Source organism: Lutra lutra, chromosome 7, assembly GCF_902655055.1.
Source record: "Lutra lutra chromosome 7, mLutLut1.2, whole genome shotgun sequence".
NCBI classification, from domain to species: Eukaryota; Metazoa; Chordata; class Mammalia; order Carnivora; family Mustelidae; genus Lutra; species Lutra lutra.
Window position 1 is genome coordinate 148,291,503 of NC_062284.1, and position 19,021 is coordinate 148,310,523.

Genomic DNA, 19,021 nt, shown 5'->3' on the forward strand with positions numbered 1-19,021 from the left:
TCCGTTCTGGAAACATAAACAAACAAATTCAAGTTACTGTGGAAGTAAAGTGTGTTTGTACAGTCATCTGGGCCTTAAACTTCCATTTCTGGTGCTAAGGACGTCTGTCTCATTCTGGTCCAGGGAGGGTGCCTTTCCCATGGGAGACTAATGTCCAGCTTTCAGGAAGACAGAGCAGATCAGGGTGTCTCTGCGCAGGCCATTTCTTTCTTTCTTTTTTTTTTAAATATAATTTTTAAAAAATTTTGTATTAACATATAATGTGTTATTAGCCCCAGTGGTACAGGTCTGTGATTCACCAGGTTTACACATTTCACAGCAATCATGATAGCACATACCTTCCGAATGTCCATAACCCCACTACCCTCTCCCTACCCTCTCCTCCTGGCAACCCTCAGATTCTTTTGTGACATTAAGAGTCTCTTATGGTTTGTCTCCCTCCCGATCCTATCTTGTTTCATTCATTCTTTTCCTACCCCCAAACCCCCCACATTGCATCTCCCCTTCCTCATATAATGGAGATTATATGATAGCTGTCATTTTTTTTTAATTTTATTTTTTATAAACATATATTTTTATCCCCAGGGGTACAGGTCTGTGAATCGCCAGGTTTACACACTTCACAGCACTCACCATAGCACATACCCTCCCCAATGTCCATAATCCCACCCCCCCTCCCAACCTCCCTCCCCCCATCAACCCTCAGTTTGTTTTGTGAGATTAAGAGTCACTTATGCTTTGTCTCCCTCCCGATCCCATCTTGTTTCATTTACTCTTCTCCTACCCCCTTAACCCCCATGTTGCATCTCCTCTCCCTCATATCAGGGAGATCATATGATAGTTGTCTTTCTCCGATTGACTTATTGCGCTAAGCATGATACCCTCTAGTTCCATCCACGTCGTCGCAAATGGCAAGATTTCATTTCTTTTGATGGCTGCATAGTATTCCATTGTGTATATATACCACATCTTCTTTATCCATTCGTCTGTTGATGGACATCTAGGTTCTTTCCATAGTTTGGCTATTGTAGACATTGCTGCTATAAACATTTGGGTGCATGTGCCCCTTCGGATCACTATGTTTGTATCTTTAGGGTAAATACCCGGCAGTGCAATTGCAGGGTCATAGGGTAGTTCTATTTTCAACATTTTGAGGAACCTCCATGCTGTTTTCCAGAGTGGTTGCACCAGCTTGCATTCCCACCAGCAGTGTAGGAGGGTTCCCCTTTCTCCGCATCCTCGCCAGCATCTGTCATTTCCTGACTTGTTCATTTTAGCCATTCTGACTGGTGTGAGGTGATATCTCATTGTGGTTTTGATTTGTATTTCCCTGATGCCGAGTGATGTGGAGCACTTTTTCATGTGTCTGTTGGCCATCTGGATGTCTTCTTTGCAGAAATGTCTGTTCATGTCCTCTGCCCATTTCTTGATTGGATTATTTGTTCTTTGGGTGTTGAGTTTGCTAAGTTCTTTATAGATTTTGGACACTAGCCCTTTATCTGATATGTCATTTGCAAATATCTTCTCCCATTCTGTCAGTTGTCTTTTGGTTTTATTAACTGTTTCCTTTGCTGTGCAAAAGCTTTTGATCTTGATAAAATCCCAATAGTTCATTTTTGCCCTTGCTTCCCTTGCCTTTGGGGATGTTCCTAGGAAGATGTTGCTGCGGCTGAGGTCGAAGAGGTTGCTGCCTGTGTTCTCCTCGAGGATTTTGATGGATTCCTTTCTCACATTGAGATCCTTCATCCATTTTGAGTCTATTTTCGTGTGTGGTGTAAGGAAATGATCCAATTTCATTTTTCTGCATGTGGCTGTCCAATTTTCCCAACACCATTTATTGAAGAGGCTGTCTTTTTTCCATTGGACATTCTTTCCTGCTTTGTCGAAGATGAGTTGACCATAGAGTTGAGGGTCTATTTCTGGGCTCTCTATTCTGTTCCATTGATCTATGTGTCTGTTTTTGTGCCACTACCATGCTGTCTTGATTATGGCAGCTTTGTAATAGAGCTTGAAGCCCGGAATTGTGATGCCACCAACTTTGGCTTTCTTTTTCAATATTCCTTTGACTATTCGAGGTCTTTTCTGGTTCCATATAAATTTTAGGATTATTTGTTCCATTTCTTTGAAAAAAACTGGATGGTACTTTGATAGGAATTGCATTAAAGTGTAGATTGCTTTAGGTAGCATAGACATTTTCACCATATTTATTCTTCCAATCCAGGAGCATGGAACATTTTTCCATTTCTTTGTGTCTTCCTCAATTTCTTTCATGAGTACTTTATAGTTTTCTGTGTATAGATTCTTAGTCTCTTTGGTTAGGTTTATTCCTAGGTATCTTATAGTTTTGGGTGCAATTGTAAATGGGATGGACTCCTTAATTTCTCTTTCTTCTGTCTTGTTGTTGGTGTAGAAATGCAACTGATTTCTGTGCATTGATTTCATATCCTGACACTTGACTGAATTCCTGTACAAGTTCTAGCAGTTCTGGAGTGGAGTCTTTTGGGTTTTCCACATATAGTATCATATCATCTGCGAAGAGTGATAGTTTGACTTCTTCTTTGCCGATTAGGATGCCTTTAATTTCCTTTTGTTGTCTGATTGCTGAGGCTAGGACTTCTAGTACTTTGTTGAATAGCAGTGGTGATCATGAACATCCCTGCCGTGTTCCTGACCTTAGCGGAAAAGCTTTCAGTTTTTCTCCATTGAGAATGATATTTGCGGTGGGTTTTTCATAGATGGCTTTGATAATATTGAGGTATGCGCCATCTGTCCCTACACTTTGAAGAGTTTTGATCAGGAAGGGATGCTGTACTTTGTCAAATGCTTTTTCAGCATCTATGGAGAGTATCATATGGTTCTTGTTCTTTCTTTTATTAATGTGTTGTATCACATTGATTGATTTGCGGATGTTGAACCAACCTTGCAGCCCTGGAATTAATCCCACTTGGTCGTGGTGAATAATCCTCTTAATGTACTGTTGAATCCTATTGGCTAGTATTTTGGCGAGAATTTTTGCATCTGTGTTCATCAAGGATATTGGTCTGTAGTTCTCTTTTTTGATGGGATCCTTGTCTGGTTTTGGGATCAAGGTGATGCTGGCCTCATAAAATGAGTGTGGAAGTTTTCCTTCCATTTCTATTTTTTGGAACAGTTTCAGGAGAATAGGAATTAGTTCTTCTTTAAATGTTTGGTAGAATTCCCCCGGGAAGCCGTCTGGCCCTGGGCTTTTCTTTGTTTGGAGATTTTTGATGACTGTTTCAATCTCCTTACTTGTGATGGGTCTGTTCAGGCTTTCTATTTCTTCCTGGTTCAGTTGTGGTAGTTTATATGTCTCTAGGAATGCATCCATTTCTTCCAGATTGTCAAATTTGTTGGTGGAGATTTGTTCATAGTATGTTCTTATAATTGTCTGTATTTCTTTGGTGATAGTTGTGATCTCTCCTCTTTCATTCATGATTTTATTTATTTGGGTCCTTTCTCTTTTCTTTTTGATGAGTCTGGCCAGGGGTTTATCGATCTTATTAATTATTTCAAAGAACCAGCTCCTAGTTTCGTTGATTTGTTCTATTTTTTTTTTTTTTTTTGGTTTCTATTTCATTGATTTCTGCTCTGATCTTTATGATTTCTCTTCTCCTGCTGGGTTTAGGCTTTCTTTCTTGTTCTTTCTCCAGCTCTTAAAGGTGTAGGGTTAGGTTGTGTACCTGAGACCTTTTTTGTTTCTTGAGAAAGGCTTGTACCGCTATATATTTTCCTCTCAGGACTGCCTTTGTTGTGTCCCATAGATTTTGAACCGTTGTGTTTTCATTATCATTTGTTTCCATGAATTTTTTCAATTCTTCTTTAATTTCCTGGTTGACCCATTCATTCTTTAGAAGGATGCTGTTCATTCTCCATGTATTTGGGTTCTTTCCAAATTTCCTCTTGTGATTGAGTTCTAGCTTCAGAGCATTGTGGTCTGAAAATATGCAGGGAATGATCCCAATCTTTTGATACCGGTTGAGACCTGATTTAGGACCAAGGATGTGATGTATTCTGGAGAATGTTCCATGTGCACTAGAGAAGTATGTGTATGCTGTTGCTTTGAGATGGAATGTTCTGAATATATCTGTGATGTCCATCTGGTCCAGTGTGTCATTTAAGGCCTTGATTTCCTTGTTGATCTTTTGCTTGGATGGTCTGTCCATTTCAGTGAGGGGAGTGTTAAAGTCCCCTACTATTATTGTATGATTGTTGATGTGTTTCTTTGATTTTGTTATTAATTGGTTTATATAGTTGGCTGCTCCCACGTTAGGGGCATAGATATTTGAAATTGTTAGATCTTCTTGTTGGACAGTTCTTTTGAGTATGATATAGTGTCCTTCCTCTTCTCTTATTATAGTCTTTGACTTAAAATCTAATTGATCTGATATAAGGATGGCCACTCCTGCTTTCTTCTGATGTCCATTAGCATGGTAAATTCTTTTCCACCCCCTCACTTTAAATCTGGAAGTGTCTTTGGGTCTAAAATGAGTTTCTCGTAGGCAACATATAGATGGGTTTTGTTTTTTTATCCATTCTGATACCCTGTGTCTTTTGATTGGGGCATTTAGCCCATTACCATTCAGGGTAAGTATTGAGAGATATTAATTTAGTGCCATTGTATTGCCTGTAAGGTGACTGTTATTGTATATTGTCTCTGTTCCTTTCTGATCTACTACTTTAGGGTCTCTCTTTGCTTAGGAGACCCCTTTCAATATTTCCTGTAGAGCTGGTTTGGTATTTGCAACTTCTTTCAGTTTTTGTTTGTCCTGGAATCTTTTAATCTCTCCTTCTATTTTCAATGATAGCCTAGCTGGATATAGTATTCTTGGCTGCATGTTTTTCTCGTTTAGTGCTCTGAATATATCATGCCAGCTCTTTCTGGCCTGCCAGGTCTCTGTGGATAAGTCTGCTGCCAATCTAATATTTTTACCATTGTACGTTACAGACTTCTTTTCCCAGGCTGCTTTCAGGATTTTCTCTTTGTCACTAAGACTTGTAAATTTTACTATTAGGTGACGGGGTGTGGACCTATTCTTATTGATTTTGAGGGTGGTGAACCTCCTGGATTTTGATGCTTGTTCCCTTTGCCATATTGGGGAAATTCTCTCCAATAATTCTCTCCAATATACCTTCTGCTCCCCTCTCTCTTTCTTCTTCTTCTGGAATCCCAATTATTCTTTTTTTTTTAAGATTTTATTTATTTGTCAGAGAGAGAGGAGAGCGAGCGAGCACAGGCAGACAGAATGGCAGGCAGAGGCAGAGGGAGAAGCAGGCTCCCCACCAAACAAGGAGCCCGATGTGGGACTCTATCCCAGGACGCTGGGATCATGACCTGAGCCGAAGGCAGCTGCTTAACCAACTGAGCCACCCAGGCGTCCCTATCCCAATTATTCTAATGTTGTTTAGTCTTATGGTGTCACTTATCTCTCGAATTCTCCCCTCATGGTCCAGTAGCTGTTTGTCCCTCTTTTGCTCAGCTTCTTTTTTCTGTGTCATTTGGTCTTCTATATCGCTAATTCTATCTTCTGCCTCATTTATCCTAGCAGTGAGTGCCTCCATTTTTGATTGCACCTCATTAATAGCTTTTTTTAATTTCAACTTGGTTAGATTTTAGTTCCTTTATTTCTCCAGAAAGGGCTTTTATCTCTCCGGGGAGGGTTTCTCTAATATCTTCCATGATTTTTTCGAGCCCGGCTAGAACCTTGAGAATCGTCATTCTGAACTCTAGATCTGACATATTACCAATGTCTGTATTGATTAGGTCCATAGCCTTTGCTACTGCCTCTTGTTCTTTTTTTTTTTTTTTTTTTTTTGTGGTGAATTTTTCCGCCTTGTCATTTTGTCCAGGTAAGAGTATATGAAGGAGCAAGTAAAATACTAAAAGTGTGGCAACAACCCCAGGAAAATATGCTTTAGCCAAATCAGAAGAGATCCCAAATCGTGAGAGGGGATAAAGGGGATAAAAAGGTTCAGAAAAAAAAAAATGAAACAATTAAAAGAAGAAAACGAATAAAGAAAAAATATAAAAAGAATATATATATATATATATATATATATATATGTTTATATATTAGATAAACTAGTTAAAAACGTTAATAAAGAAAAGGGTAAAAGTTAAAAAAGTTAGCAGACGAAGAGAAAAAAATGAAAAAGAAAAAAAAATTAAATTAACTGCAAATCTAAAGAATCATGGGGAGAAAGCCATGAGTTCCATGCTTTGCTTTCTCCTCCTCTGGAATTCTGCTGCTGTCCTTGGTATTGAAACTGTACTCCTTGGTAGGTGAACTTGGTCTTGGCTGGATTTCTTGTTGATCTTCTGTGGGAGGGTCCTGTTGTAGTGATTCTCAAGTGTCTTTGCCCCAGGCGGAGTTGCACCGCCCTTACCTGGGCTGGGCTGAGTAATCCACTCGGGTTTGCTTTCGGAGCTTTTGTTCCGTAGAATTCCAGAGGACGGGAATGAAGATGGCTGCCTCCCAGTCTCCAGCCTGGAGGAGCCGAGAGCCTGGGGTCCCACTCCTCAGTGCGCCCTCAGAGAACAGCGCCCAATTACTCCCGTCACCCTGCCTCCGGCCGCGCTCTGAGCTCACTGAGCCTGCGACTGGTTCAAGGTAACCCCGAGCTTAGAGCTCAGTCCTCAGCTCTGTCTCTGTAGCCGTCTTCCCCGTTCTAATACCTATAAGCTCTGTGACACTCAGACACCCCCAATCCTTCTGTGACCCTGCGGGACCCGAGGCCACGCTGACCCCGTGTGGGCTTCACCCCGGTTAAGCCTCTATAGCGATGTCCATCAGCAGAACAGACTTTTAAAAGTCCTGATTTTGTGCTCCGTTGCTCTGCTGCTTGCCGGGAGCCGGCCCCTCCCCCCACGGTCTATCTTCCCGTCGCTTTGGATTCACTTCTCTGCAAGTCCTACCTTTCAGAAAGTGGTTGATTTTCTGTTTCTAGAATTGCTGTTCTTCTTGTCTTCGATGTCCCATTGGATTTGTAGGTGTTTGCAATCTTTAGATAAGCTATCAAGATGATTTCCTGCTACCTGAAGTAGTCTCAGCCTGCTACTTCTCTGTCATCTTGACTCCTCCTCTACCGGTGGAATTTTGATCAGAATGGCATTAAAAGTATAGATTGCTCTAGGCAGTATAGACATTTTAAAAATGTTTATTCTTCCAATCAAAGAGCATGGAACGGTCTTCCATCTACTTGTGTCTTCTTCAATTTCTTTCATGAGTGTTCTGTAGTTCCTTGAGTACAGATCCTTTACCTCTTTGGTGAGGTTTATTCTCAGGTATCTTATGGTTCTTGGTGCTTTAGTAAATGGAATCGATTCTCTAATTTCCCTTTCTGTCTTTTCACTGTTAGTGTATAAGAAAGCCACTGATTTCTGTACATTGACTTTGTATCCTGCCACATTACTGAATTGCTGTATGAGTTCTAGTAGTTTAGGGGTGGAGTCTTTGGGGTTTTCCATATAAAGAATCATGTCATCTGAGAAGAGAGAGAGTTTGACTTCTTCATTGCCAATTTGGAAACTTTTTACTTCTCTTTGTTGTCTGATTGCTGTTGCTAGGACATCTAATACTATGTTGAACAAGAGTGGTGAGAGTGGGCATCCTTGTCGTGTTCCTGATCTCAATGGGAAGGCTGCAAGTTTTTTCCCATTGAGGATGATATTTGCAGTGTGTTTTTCATAGATAGATTTCATGAAGTTCAGGAATGTTCCCTCGATCCCTATACTTTGAAGCATTTTAATCAGGAATGAATGCTGGATTTTGTCAAATGCTTTTTCTGCATCAATTGAGAGGAACATGTGGTTCTTCTCTCTTCACTTATTGATTTGTTCTATCACATTGATTGATTTGCGAATGTTGAACCATCCTTGTAGCCCAGGAATGAATGCCACCTGGTCATGGTGGATAATCTTTTTAATGTGCTGTTGAAACCTGTTTGCTAGGATCTTGTTGAGAATCTTAGTATCCGTATTCATCAGTGATATTGGTCTGAAATTCTCCTTTTTGGTAGGGTCTTTGCCTGGTTTGGGGATCAGTGTAATGCTGGCTTCACAGAAAGAGCCTGGAAGTTTTCCTTCTGCTTCAATTTTTTGAAACAGCTTCAGGAGAATAGGTGTTATTTCTTCTTTGAAAGTTTGGTAGAATTCCCCGGGGAATCCGTCAGGTCCTGGACTCTTGTTTTTTGGGAGGTTTTTGATCACTGCTTCAATCTCGTTACTAGATTTCGATCTATTCAGGTTGTCCATTTCTTCCTGGTTCAATTTTGGGAGTTTATAGTTTTCCAGGAATGCACCCGTAATCGTCTAGGTTGCTTAGCTTATTGGTATATGACTGTTGATAATAACTTCTGATGATTGTTTCTACTTCCTTGATGTTAGTTGTGATCTCTCCCTTTTCAGTCATAATTTTATTAATTTGGGCTTTCTCTCTTTTCTTTTGGATTAGTGTGGCCAATGGTTTATTGATCTTATTGATTCTTTTAAGAAACCAGCTTCTGGTTCCATTAATATGTTCCACTGTATCTCTGGTTTCTATCTCATTGATCTCAGCAATAATCTTGATTATTTCTACTCTTATGTGTGGAGTTGGTTTGATTTGTTGTTGGTTCTCCTGTTCTTTAAGGTGTAGAGACAGCTGGTGTGTTCTGGATTTTTCAATATTTTTGAGGGAGGCTTGGATGGCTATGTATTTCCCCCTTAGGATCACCTTTGCTGTATCCCATAGGTTTTGAACCGAAGTGTTTTTATTCTCAATGGTTTCCATGAATTGTTTCAGTTCTTCTTTGATCTCCTGGTTGATCCAAGCATTCTTCAGCAAGGTGGTCTTTAGCTTCCAGGTGTTTGAGTTCCTTCCTCACTTTTCCTTGTGATTGAGCTCCAGTTTCAAAGCATTGTGATCTGAGAATATGCAGGGAATAATCTCAGTCTTTTGGTATTGGTTGAGTCCTGATTTGTGACACAGTATGTGGTCTATTCTGGAGAAGGTTCCATGTGCACTTGAGAAGAATGAGTATTCTGTTGTTTTAGAGTAGAATGTTCTCTATATATATCTATGAGGTCCATCTGGTCCAATGTGTTATTAAATACTCTTGTTTCTTTAATGATTTTATTGATTTTCTGCTTCAATGATCTATTTCTGAGAGAGGTGTGTTAAGATCTCCTACTATTTATGTCTTCATATCAATATGACTCTTTATCTTGATTAACAGTTTTCTTATGTAATTGGCTGCTCCCATATTGGGGTTTAGATATTTACAATTGTTAGATCACGGTGGTGGATTGTCCCTTTAAGAATTATATAGTGTCCTCAAAAATAAAATCAAAATGGATAAAAGACCTCAATGTGAGACAGGAATCCATGAGAATCCTAGAGGAGAACACAGGCAGTAAGCTCTTCGATATCAGCCACAGCAACTTCTTTCAAGACATGTCTCCAAAGGCAATTGAAACCAAAGCTAGGATGAACTTTGGGGACTTCATCAAGATCATAAGCTTCTGCACAGCAAAGGAAACAGTGAACAAAACAAAGAGGAAACCCACGGAATGGGAGAAGATATTTGCAAATGACAGTACAGAAAAAAGGTTGATATCCAGGATCTATAAAGAACTCGTCTAACTCAACACACACAAAACAGGCAATCATATAAAAAAACGTGCAGAAGATATGAAGAGACACTTCTCCAGTGAAGACATACAAATGGCTATCAGACACATGAAAAAAATGTTCATCATCACTAGCCATCAGGGAGATTCAAATTAAAACCACATTGAGATACCACCTTACTCCAGTTAGAATGGCCAAAATTAGCAAGACAGGAAACAACATGTGTTGGAGAGGATGAGGAGAAAGAGGAACCCTCTAACACTGTTGGTGGGAATGCAAATTGGTGCAGCCACTTTGGAGAACAGTGTGGAGATTCCTCAAGAAATTAAAATATAGAGCTTCCCTTTGACCCTGCAATTGCACTACTGGGTATTTACCCCAAAGATACAGATGTACTGAAAAGAAGGGCCATATATACTCCAATGTTTATAGCAGCAATGGCCAGGGTCGCCAAACTGGAAAGAACCAAGATGCCTTTCAATGGATGAATGGATAAGGAATATGTGGTCTATGTACACTATGGAGTATTATGCCTCCATCAGAAAGGAGGAATACCCAATTTCTGTAACAACATGGACGGGACTGGAAGAGATATTGCTGAGTGAAACAAGTCAAGCAGAGGGAGTCAATTATCATATGGTTTCACTGATTTGTGGAGCATTACAAATAGCACGGAGGACAAGGGGAGATGGAGAGAAGGGAGTTGAGAGAAATTGGAAGGGGAAGTGAACCCTGAGAGACTATGGACTCTGGAAAACAATCTGAGGCTTTTGAAGGGGTGGGGGTGGTAATTTGGGGCGATCAGGTGGGTGGTGGGTATTAGAGAGGGCATGGATTGCATGGAGCACTGGGTTTGGTGCAAAAAGAACAAATACTGTTATGCTGAAATGAAATTAGATAATAATTAATTTAAAAAAAGATATTATATAGTGCCCTTCTGTATCTCTGACTGCAGTCTTTAGTTTAAAATCTAATTCATCTGATATGAGAATCGCTACCCCGGCCTTCTTTTGAGGCCCATTGGCATGAAAGATACTTCTCCATCCCTTCACTTTCAGTCTGGGTGTATCTTTAGTTTCAAAATTGGTCTCTTGTAGAAAACATATATCTTGGTCCTGTCGTTTTATCCAATCTACAACACTGTCCTGTTTTTGTTTTTTTTTTTTATTTTTAAAAAGATTTTATTTATTTGACAGAGAGAGAGATCACAAGTTGAGAGAGAGAGAGGAGGAAGCAGATTCCCTGCCTAGCAGAGAGTCTGATGTGGGCCTCGATCCCAGGACCTTGAGATCATGACCTGAGCTGAAGGCAGAGGCTTAATCCACTGAGCCACCCAGGCAGCCCAACACTGTGCTGTTTTATGGGTGCATTTAGGCCATTCACATGAAAGTGATTTTGATAGATACGTTTTTATTGACATTTTGTTACTTTGAAGTCTTTCTTTTTGTAGATTGTCTCTATATTTGTGTTCAATGATATTCTCAGGACTTTTCCTCTTTTATAGAACCCCCCCTTAATATTTCCTGCAGTGGCAGCTTGGTGTTTGCATAGTCTTTTAAGCCTTGCTGGTCTTGGAAACTCTTTATCTCTCCATCCATTTTGAATGTCAGTCTTGCTGGATAAAGTATTCTTGGCTGTATGTTCTTCTCATTTAGTGCCCTGAATATATCTTGCCAGCCCTTTCTGGCTTTCCAGGTCTCTGTGGAGAGGTCTGACGTTATTCTGATGCACTTTTCTCAGTATGCAAGGAGCTTCTTTGTCCTAGCTGCTTTCAAGAGGCTCTGGCCACAATTATAATTCTTCATTCTTACTATTAGGTTTCTCAAAGACTTTCAAGAATCTATAATCTTGGGAGGAAACTGTTCTGCCTCTAGTACATGAACAGTGGTTCATTCGTGAAACTGGGAAAATTTTCATGGACAACTTGTTCCACTATATCTTCTAGACTTATTTTTTTCTCCTCCCCTTCAGGGATTCCAGTAATTCTGACGTTAGAAAACTTCATGGCATCATTTATTTCCCTGATTCTGTTTTCGTGGCTTCTAAGCTGTTTGTTCCAGACTTCCTCCTGATCCTTTCTTTCTATCTGTTTGTCCTCCAAATCACTAATTCTATCTTCTGTCTCAGTTACCCTAGCTTTTAGGGAATTTAGAGTAGATCAGAACTCATTGAGAGCATTTTGAACATCATCCGTTGCCTTTCAGTTCTGCACTAACATTGTAAGCATCATCCCTGGTGGCTTTCAATTCTGCCCTAATCAATTCCATTTGGTCATCCATGGCTTTCCCCAACCTAGCTATCGCCTGCATAATTGTTAGCCTGAATTCCCTTTCTGACATATTGTCTATGTTGATAGCCATTAGCTCTGTTGCAGAAGGCCCATCATCTGTATTTTTCTTCTGTTGGGCATTTCTCCTCCTAGTCACTTTGATTAGAGATGACTGAACGGATGTAGCTGGATGTATCGACCATTGTGCAGTGAAGGTGCACCCTGGAACGCTTCTAAGCAATCAGGATTCCCCACCCAAATGAGAGAAAAAAGAAAAGAAAAAGAACAAAAGAGAGAGAGAGACAGAGACAGGAAAGAAAGGGAAGATAAAAGAGAAGACTCAGCCCAAATGGGCCCCAAGGTAAGATTTATGAAGTATACAAACAAAAACAGATAAAAATACTGATAAAAGTATATGAGAAGAGAAAATATATATATATAAAAGCAAAAAAAGGAAGAACCTCATCAAAAAGAACCCCAAGTATAACATTTATATACTATCAGGACAAACACAGAAACACAGAAACACTGGCAGAAGAATAAGATGGGAGAGTGGTTATAAATTCTCAGTGTGGGCGAGGAAGGTTATTTTGATTCTTCCTTGATGTATCTTGATATCTATGTTAAAGGACTCAACTTTCCTAAGATAAAGGGGGATTAAAAATTGGTTTACCTATAGAGATACCATTGATTGGGGAAAGGAGATTACCTTGAAGGTTAACTCTATATGAATATTAGAAAATAAAAATAAAAAAGGAATAAACTAGACTGAACTAAACTAAAATTTAAAAAAAAATTAAAAAAAAAAGAAGAGCAAAAGAAAAACACGGGTATATGTATCAAAAAGTTCAGGTTAAAAGGTTATTATGGAATTTGATGTACTGGACATCTCACTGTTATGATAAATAGGTTAAAAATTATTTATATAAAAAAAAAGAACCAGAATAGTGGGAACGAGTTAAAAATAAAAGTTGTCCTATGAAGTAGTGGTGGTTGTTCTCTTGTTGTCTTTTTTTTTTTTTCCTTTTTTCGCCCCCTGGTTGGTTTTCTGGGGGAGGGGTCTGCCACGTGGGTTTTCAGTCAATGATGATCCCTGAGTTACGTCACCCCCCCTCAAGGTGGTGGACTCTGAGGACACCGGTCTTTCAGGCTTTTGTTCTCTGAGGGTTTTTTTTTTTTTTTTAATTTATTTTCACCGTAACAGTATTCATTGTTTTTGCATCACACCAAGTGCTCCATGCAATCCGTTCCCTCTATAATACCCACCACCTGGTTCCCTCAACCTCCCAACCCCCCCCACTCCTTCAAAACAGATTGTTTTCCAGAGTCCATAGTCTCTCATTGTTCACCTGCCCTTCCAATTTCCCTCAACTCCCTTCTCCTCTCTAACTCCCCTTGTCCTCCATGCTATTTGTTATGCTCCACAAGTAAGTGAAACCATATGATAATTGACTCTCTCAGCTTGACTTATTTCACTCAGCATAATCTCTTCCAGTCCTGTCCATGTTGCTACAAAAGTTGCTCTAGAGGTTTTTATGTTTGTTCATTTGTTTTCTCTCGCCTTGACAGCTTTTGATGGTTTGGGGGGGTTTAGAGGAAAGCAAACTGCACCCCGACCTCCCTCTCAGAGAGAAGCCTCAGTCTGCTTCCCTGTGGGTGCTGCAGAGCACATAAGACACCCCTCGGCTGCTGGCAGAGCTGGTTCCGAGTTGCGGTCCCTGGGGACACAGGATCTCGGGCTTGTACCCAAAACCATGGCAGTGGCGGCTGTCTGGGCAGCTCCAGACCACCGGAGAGGTTCCAAGCAGCAATTGCACACTCAGATTTTCCCACTGGCCTGGGTTGGGAGTGCCTGGTCTTTCCAGGTTGAGAGCACCAGGCTGGCGCCTCTCTCAGGGGAGGGTGTGGTGCTTTTTCGTCTCAGGCTCTGATAGCATGGTGAGGCGTTCTGCTGTCTGGCCAGGCTCCTAGCCCCTCAGGGGAGACAGACCCCACGTGTTCTTTGGCCCAATGGTGGCTCAGGGACCAAGACCTTGTTTCTCCACCGCACTCTCTCTAGTTCAGCGCCAGGGGTGGCTGTCCTTCATCTGGGGACTTAAGCCCCTGTCCCTACTGCCCAGATTCCCACAATTTCCCCCCCGAGATCCTTTGCTCTTTTTGAGTGCTTTCAACCAGACTGCTAGTTAATGCTGGCTCCCAGATGCAGGGCACTCTTGTATTGGGGTATTACTTTCCAATAAGTTGCCTCTGGTGGCTCCCTCCCCCTTTTGTTTATCTTCTGATATCAGTCTGACGTTCCCACTCTGCTTTACCTGCCCACTGGTGTCTTCTGCCCCTGTAGAGATCCAGATGTGTATAATTCTGATCTCAGACTGATTTCATGTGTGATCGGAGTTCTTTGGTAGGTAATCAGCTCACTTTAGGGTACAGGTTGAAATGGCGCCTCCTCCTACTTCCCCGCTATCCTGTCTCCCCCACTTGGCTAATTGATTTATAAAAAATGAATCAGACCCTGGTTTCTTTCATCTCTTCTGATGTTCCCTAGTTTCTATATAATTTATTTCTGCTCTAATCTTGCTATTTCCTTCCTCCTGCTATATACAGGTTTCAGTTGATCTTTTTCTAGCCCCTTTAGGTGTAATGTTTGTGGGTTATTTGATATTTTTCTTGCTTATTGAGGTCTTCCTGTATGCTGTGTATTTTGGTCTTAGGACCACTTTTGCTTCAGAGAAATTACATGAGTGTGATAGAGGTTTTATACTCGTGTGTGTGTGTGTGTGTGTGTGTGTGTGTATGTGTGTGTGTGTGTGTGTGTGTGTGTGTGTGTGTGTGTGTGTGATCTTCTGGCTCTGTGGAGGATTTTGTAATCCACAGTGAGCGCCACTGTGATTACTTTAAATGTTTTTTTACCTGCATCCGGATATTTGTAATTTATTGGTATTTAAGGACAAGAGGAAACTAATGTACTTGACTCTGTGTTTTGGGCATGTTAGTATATTTGTCTTCCTGCTACAAATAAGTTTCTAAGTCAGAGAGTGAATAGGTAAGCACAGAATAATGTGAAGGAGGCTCCCTTGAGGAAACTGCTCTATGGAGAGGAAACCCCAGACCCTGACAGGAAACCTGCCATAGCTTTCATCTGCACCTGCTCCTGGGATTAAAGACAGAATTGATGAGTAGTGTGCACTCTCTGCTGGTCTTATACTCTTGTAGTTTGAGGTTTGTGTCTGGGCTCACACTGAGGGCCCCTCACTGTGTCCTTCACACAGTAATACACGGCCGTGTCCTCGGCTCTCAGGCTATTCATCTGCAGATACAGCATGTTCTTGCCGTTGTCTCTGGATTTGGTGAATCGGCCCTTCACAGAGTCTGCAGAGTACGTTTTACTTCCATCATACCAAATAACTGCGACCCTCTCTGGCCCCTTCCCTGGAGCCTGGCGGACCCAGATCATGCCATAGTTACTGAAGGTGAATCCAGAGGCTGCACAGGAGAGTCTCAGGGACCCCCCAAGCTTCACCAGGTCTCCCCCAGACTCCACCAGCTGCACCTCACACTCAACACCTGTAGACACAAGACATCCCAGTCAGGAATCTGTCACACACCCATGATTTCTCTCACTCATATCCACTCACATCCTCAATATCTTTTGTTCTCCATAAATTACCTTTTAAAAGAGCAACAAGGAAATCCCAGGCAAGCACAAATTACATGGTGAGTTCTCTGTGTTCTGTCCTGATCAGTGAATGTGGACACGTGGAAATCCCAGGCCTGGGGCTCCTCTCCCAGCTGCATGGTCCGGGCTGGGCTGTTTTCTTCAGTGGAGGGAAGACCCTATTTGCATATACTCTGAGTATTACTTAGCTCCAGATGTAGGGTCAATTCTTTACAAGTTTATAACAAAGATTCAATTGTTTGTAGATCACTTTGTTTAGATGGCACTGTGTCAGTATATAGTATTTTAATGTATGAACAGAATTGTCTTTTCTTCTTTTTCCTATTACAGCATTTTAAAAATTATTGTGCTATGTTACTCACTATACAGCACATCATTAGTTTTTTTTTTTTTTTAAGATTTTATTTATTTATTTGTCAGAAAGGGAGAGGGAGAGAGAGCGAGCACAGGCAGACAGAATGGCAGGCAGAGGCAGAGGGAGAAGCAGGCTCCCTGACGAGCAAGGAGCCCAATGCGGGACTCAATCCCAGGACGCTGGGATCATGACCTGAGCCGAAGGCAGCTGCTTAACCAACTGAGCCACCCAGGTGTCCCACATCATTAGTTTTTGATGTAGTGTTCCATGATCCATTCTTTGTGTATAATACCCAGTGCACTTTGCAACCTGTGCCTTCTTTAATACCCATCACCAGGCTCATCCATCCCCCTACCCTCCTCCATTCTAAAACACTCAGTTTGTTTCCTGGAGCCCGTAGTCTCTTATGGTTCATCTGCCACTTTGATTTCTCCCCTTCACCCCATCCTTCTGCTAATGTCCTGCACGGTATTCCTTATGTTGCACAAATAAGTGAAATCATATGACAATTGGCTTTGTATGTTTGACTTATTTCACTCAGCGTAATCTCCTCCAGTTCTCTCCATGTTGAAGCAAAAACTCAGTATTCATCCTTTCTGATGGCTGAGTAATATTCCATTGTATATCTAGACCACATCTTCTTTTTTTTTGCATTTTTAATCCATTTCTCTCTTTTTTTAATTTTTAAAATTTATTTTCTGCATAACATTATTCATTGTTTTTGCATGACACCCTGTGCTTCATGCTATCCGTGCCCTCTCCAGTACCCATCACCTGGTTCCCCCAACCTCCCACACCCCCGGCCCTTCAAAACCCTCAGATTGTTTTTCAGAGTCCATAGACTCTCATGGTTCACCTCCCCTTCCAATTTCCCCCAATTCCCTTCTCCTCTCCATCTCCCCTTGTCCTCCATGCTATTTGTTATGCTCCACAAATCAGTGAAACCATATGATAATTGACTCTCTCTGCTTGAATTATTTCACTCAGCATAATCTCTTCCAGTCCCGTCCATGTTGCTACAAAAGTTGGGTATTCATCCTTTCTGATGGAGGCATAATACTCCATAGTGTATATGGATCACATTTACCTTATCCATTCGTCAACTGAAGGGCATCTTGGTTCTTTCCACAGTTTGGCGACCGTAGCCATTGCTACGGTATAGATGGCCCTTCTTTTCACTACATCTGTATCTTTGTGGTAAATACCCAGTAGTACGATTGCAGGGCCATAGGGAAGTTCTATTATTAATTTCTTGAAGAATCTCCACACTGCTTTCCAAAGTGGCTGCACCAACTTGCATTCCCACCAACAGTGTAAGAGGGTTTCCCTTTATCCACATCTCCTCCAACACATGATGTTTCCTGTCTTGCTAATTTTGGCCATTCTATATGGTGTAGGATGGTATCTCAATGTGGTTTTAATTTGAATCTCCCTGATGGCTAGTGATGATGAACATTTTTTCTGTACTCGAGGAATTACAGAACACTCATGAAATAAATTGAAGAAGACACAAAAAGATGGAAGACTATTCCATGCTCTTGGATTGGAAGAATAATCATTGTTAAAATGTCTGTACCTCATAGAGCAATCTATACTTTTAATGCAATTCCGATCAAAATTCTACTGGTATTTTTCAAAGATCTGGAGCAAATAATCCAAAAATTTGTATGGAATCAGTAGAGACCCCGAATCACTTAGGGAATGTTGAAAAAGAAAAACAAAACTGGTGACATCACGTTGCCTGATTTCAAGCTTTACTACAAAGCTGTGATCACCAAGACAGCATGGTACTGGCATAAAAACGGACACATAGACCAGTGGAACAGAGTAGGGAGTCCAGATATGGACCCTCAAGTCTATGGTCAAATAATCTTTGACAAAACAGGAAAAAATATACAGTGGAAAAAAGACAGTCTCTACAATAAATGGTGCTGGGAAAACTGGACAGCTATATGTAGAAGAATGAAACTCAACCATTCTCTTACACCGTACACAAAGATAAACTCAAAATGGATAAGAGACCTCAACGTGAGACAGGAATCCTTGAGAATCCTAGAGGAGATCCTAGGCAGTAACCTCTTCGATATCAGCCTCAGCAACTTCTTTCAAGAAATGTCTCCAAAGGCAAAGGAAACAAAAGCGAAAATGAACTTTTGGGACTTCATCAAAATCAAAAGCTTCTGCACAGCAAAGTAAACAGTCAACAAAACAAAGAGGCAACTCACGGAATGGGAGAAGATATTTGCAAATGACAGTAGAGATAAAAGTTTGATATCCAGGATCTATAAAGAACTCAAACTCAACACACACAAAACAGACAATCATATCAAAAAATGGGCAGACGATATGAACAGACACTTCTCCAGTGAAGCCATACAAATGGCTATCAGACACATGGACCACATCTTCTTTATCCATTAATCTATTGAAGGGCATTGTGGCTCTTTCCACAGTTTGGTTATTGTGAACATTCCTGCAATGAACATTAGAATGCATGTCGTCCTTTTTTTTTCCCACTACATCTGTATCATGGGATAAATACCCAGTAGTGCAATTGCTGGATCATAGGGTTGTTCTATTTTTTTATATTTATGTATTTATTTATTTCTATTTTTAAAGTTTTTTTTTTATCTTTTTATGTTTGTTTTATTTTATTCACCATGGAGTGTAGCTCTATTTTTAATTTTTTGAGGCAACTCCACACTGATTTCCAAACTGGCTTTACCAATGTATATTCCCACCTACAGTGTAAGAGGGCTCCCTTTCCCCTGTAACTTCTCCAACATTTACTGCTTCTTACCTTGTCGATTTTTGCCATGGACTTGTCTTATCATTTCTTTGTGCATTTTAAAAAGTCTTTCATTAATGTAGGCTGATTATACATTATTTTACCCCTCTAATGATGTTTAGTCCTAATTATTTTATTTATGGTACCAGCGTAAATGAAATTATTTTGTTAATTTCTTTTTAGATAATTTCTTGTTAGTGTATGGAAGCATTGCTTTATTTTGCATGTTGATTTAGTACCCTGAAGTTTCCTTAAATCATTAAAAAAAATCTAAGATTTTTCTTTAAGAAGTTTGTGGGCTTTG

General features: G+C 40.6%; 1 long non-coding RNA gene across 1 annotated transcript; it reads left to right on the forward strand.

The window, feature by feature from the left end:
- The first annotated feature begins 1,098 nt into the window (after nt 1-1,098).
- Nucleotides 1,099-18,711, forward strand: LOC125104258 (uncharacterized). Its single transcript, XR_007128629.1, has 3 exons — nt 1,099-1,130; nt 12,479-12,482; nt 18,601-18,711. It is a non-coding gene; the product is annotated as an uncharacterized LOC125104258 (long non-coding RNA).
- Nucleotides 18,712-19,021: the final 310 nt, after the last annotated feature.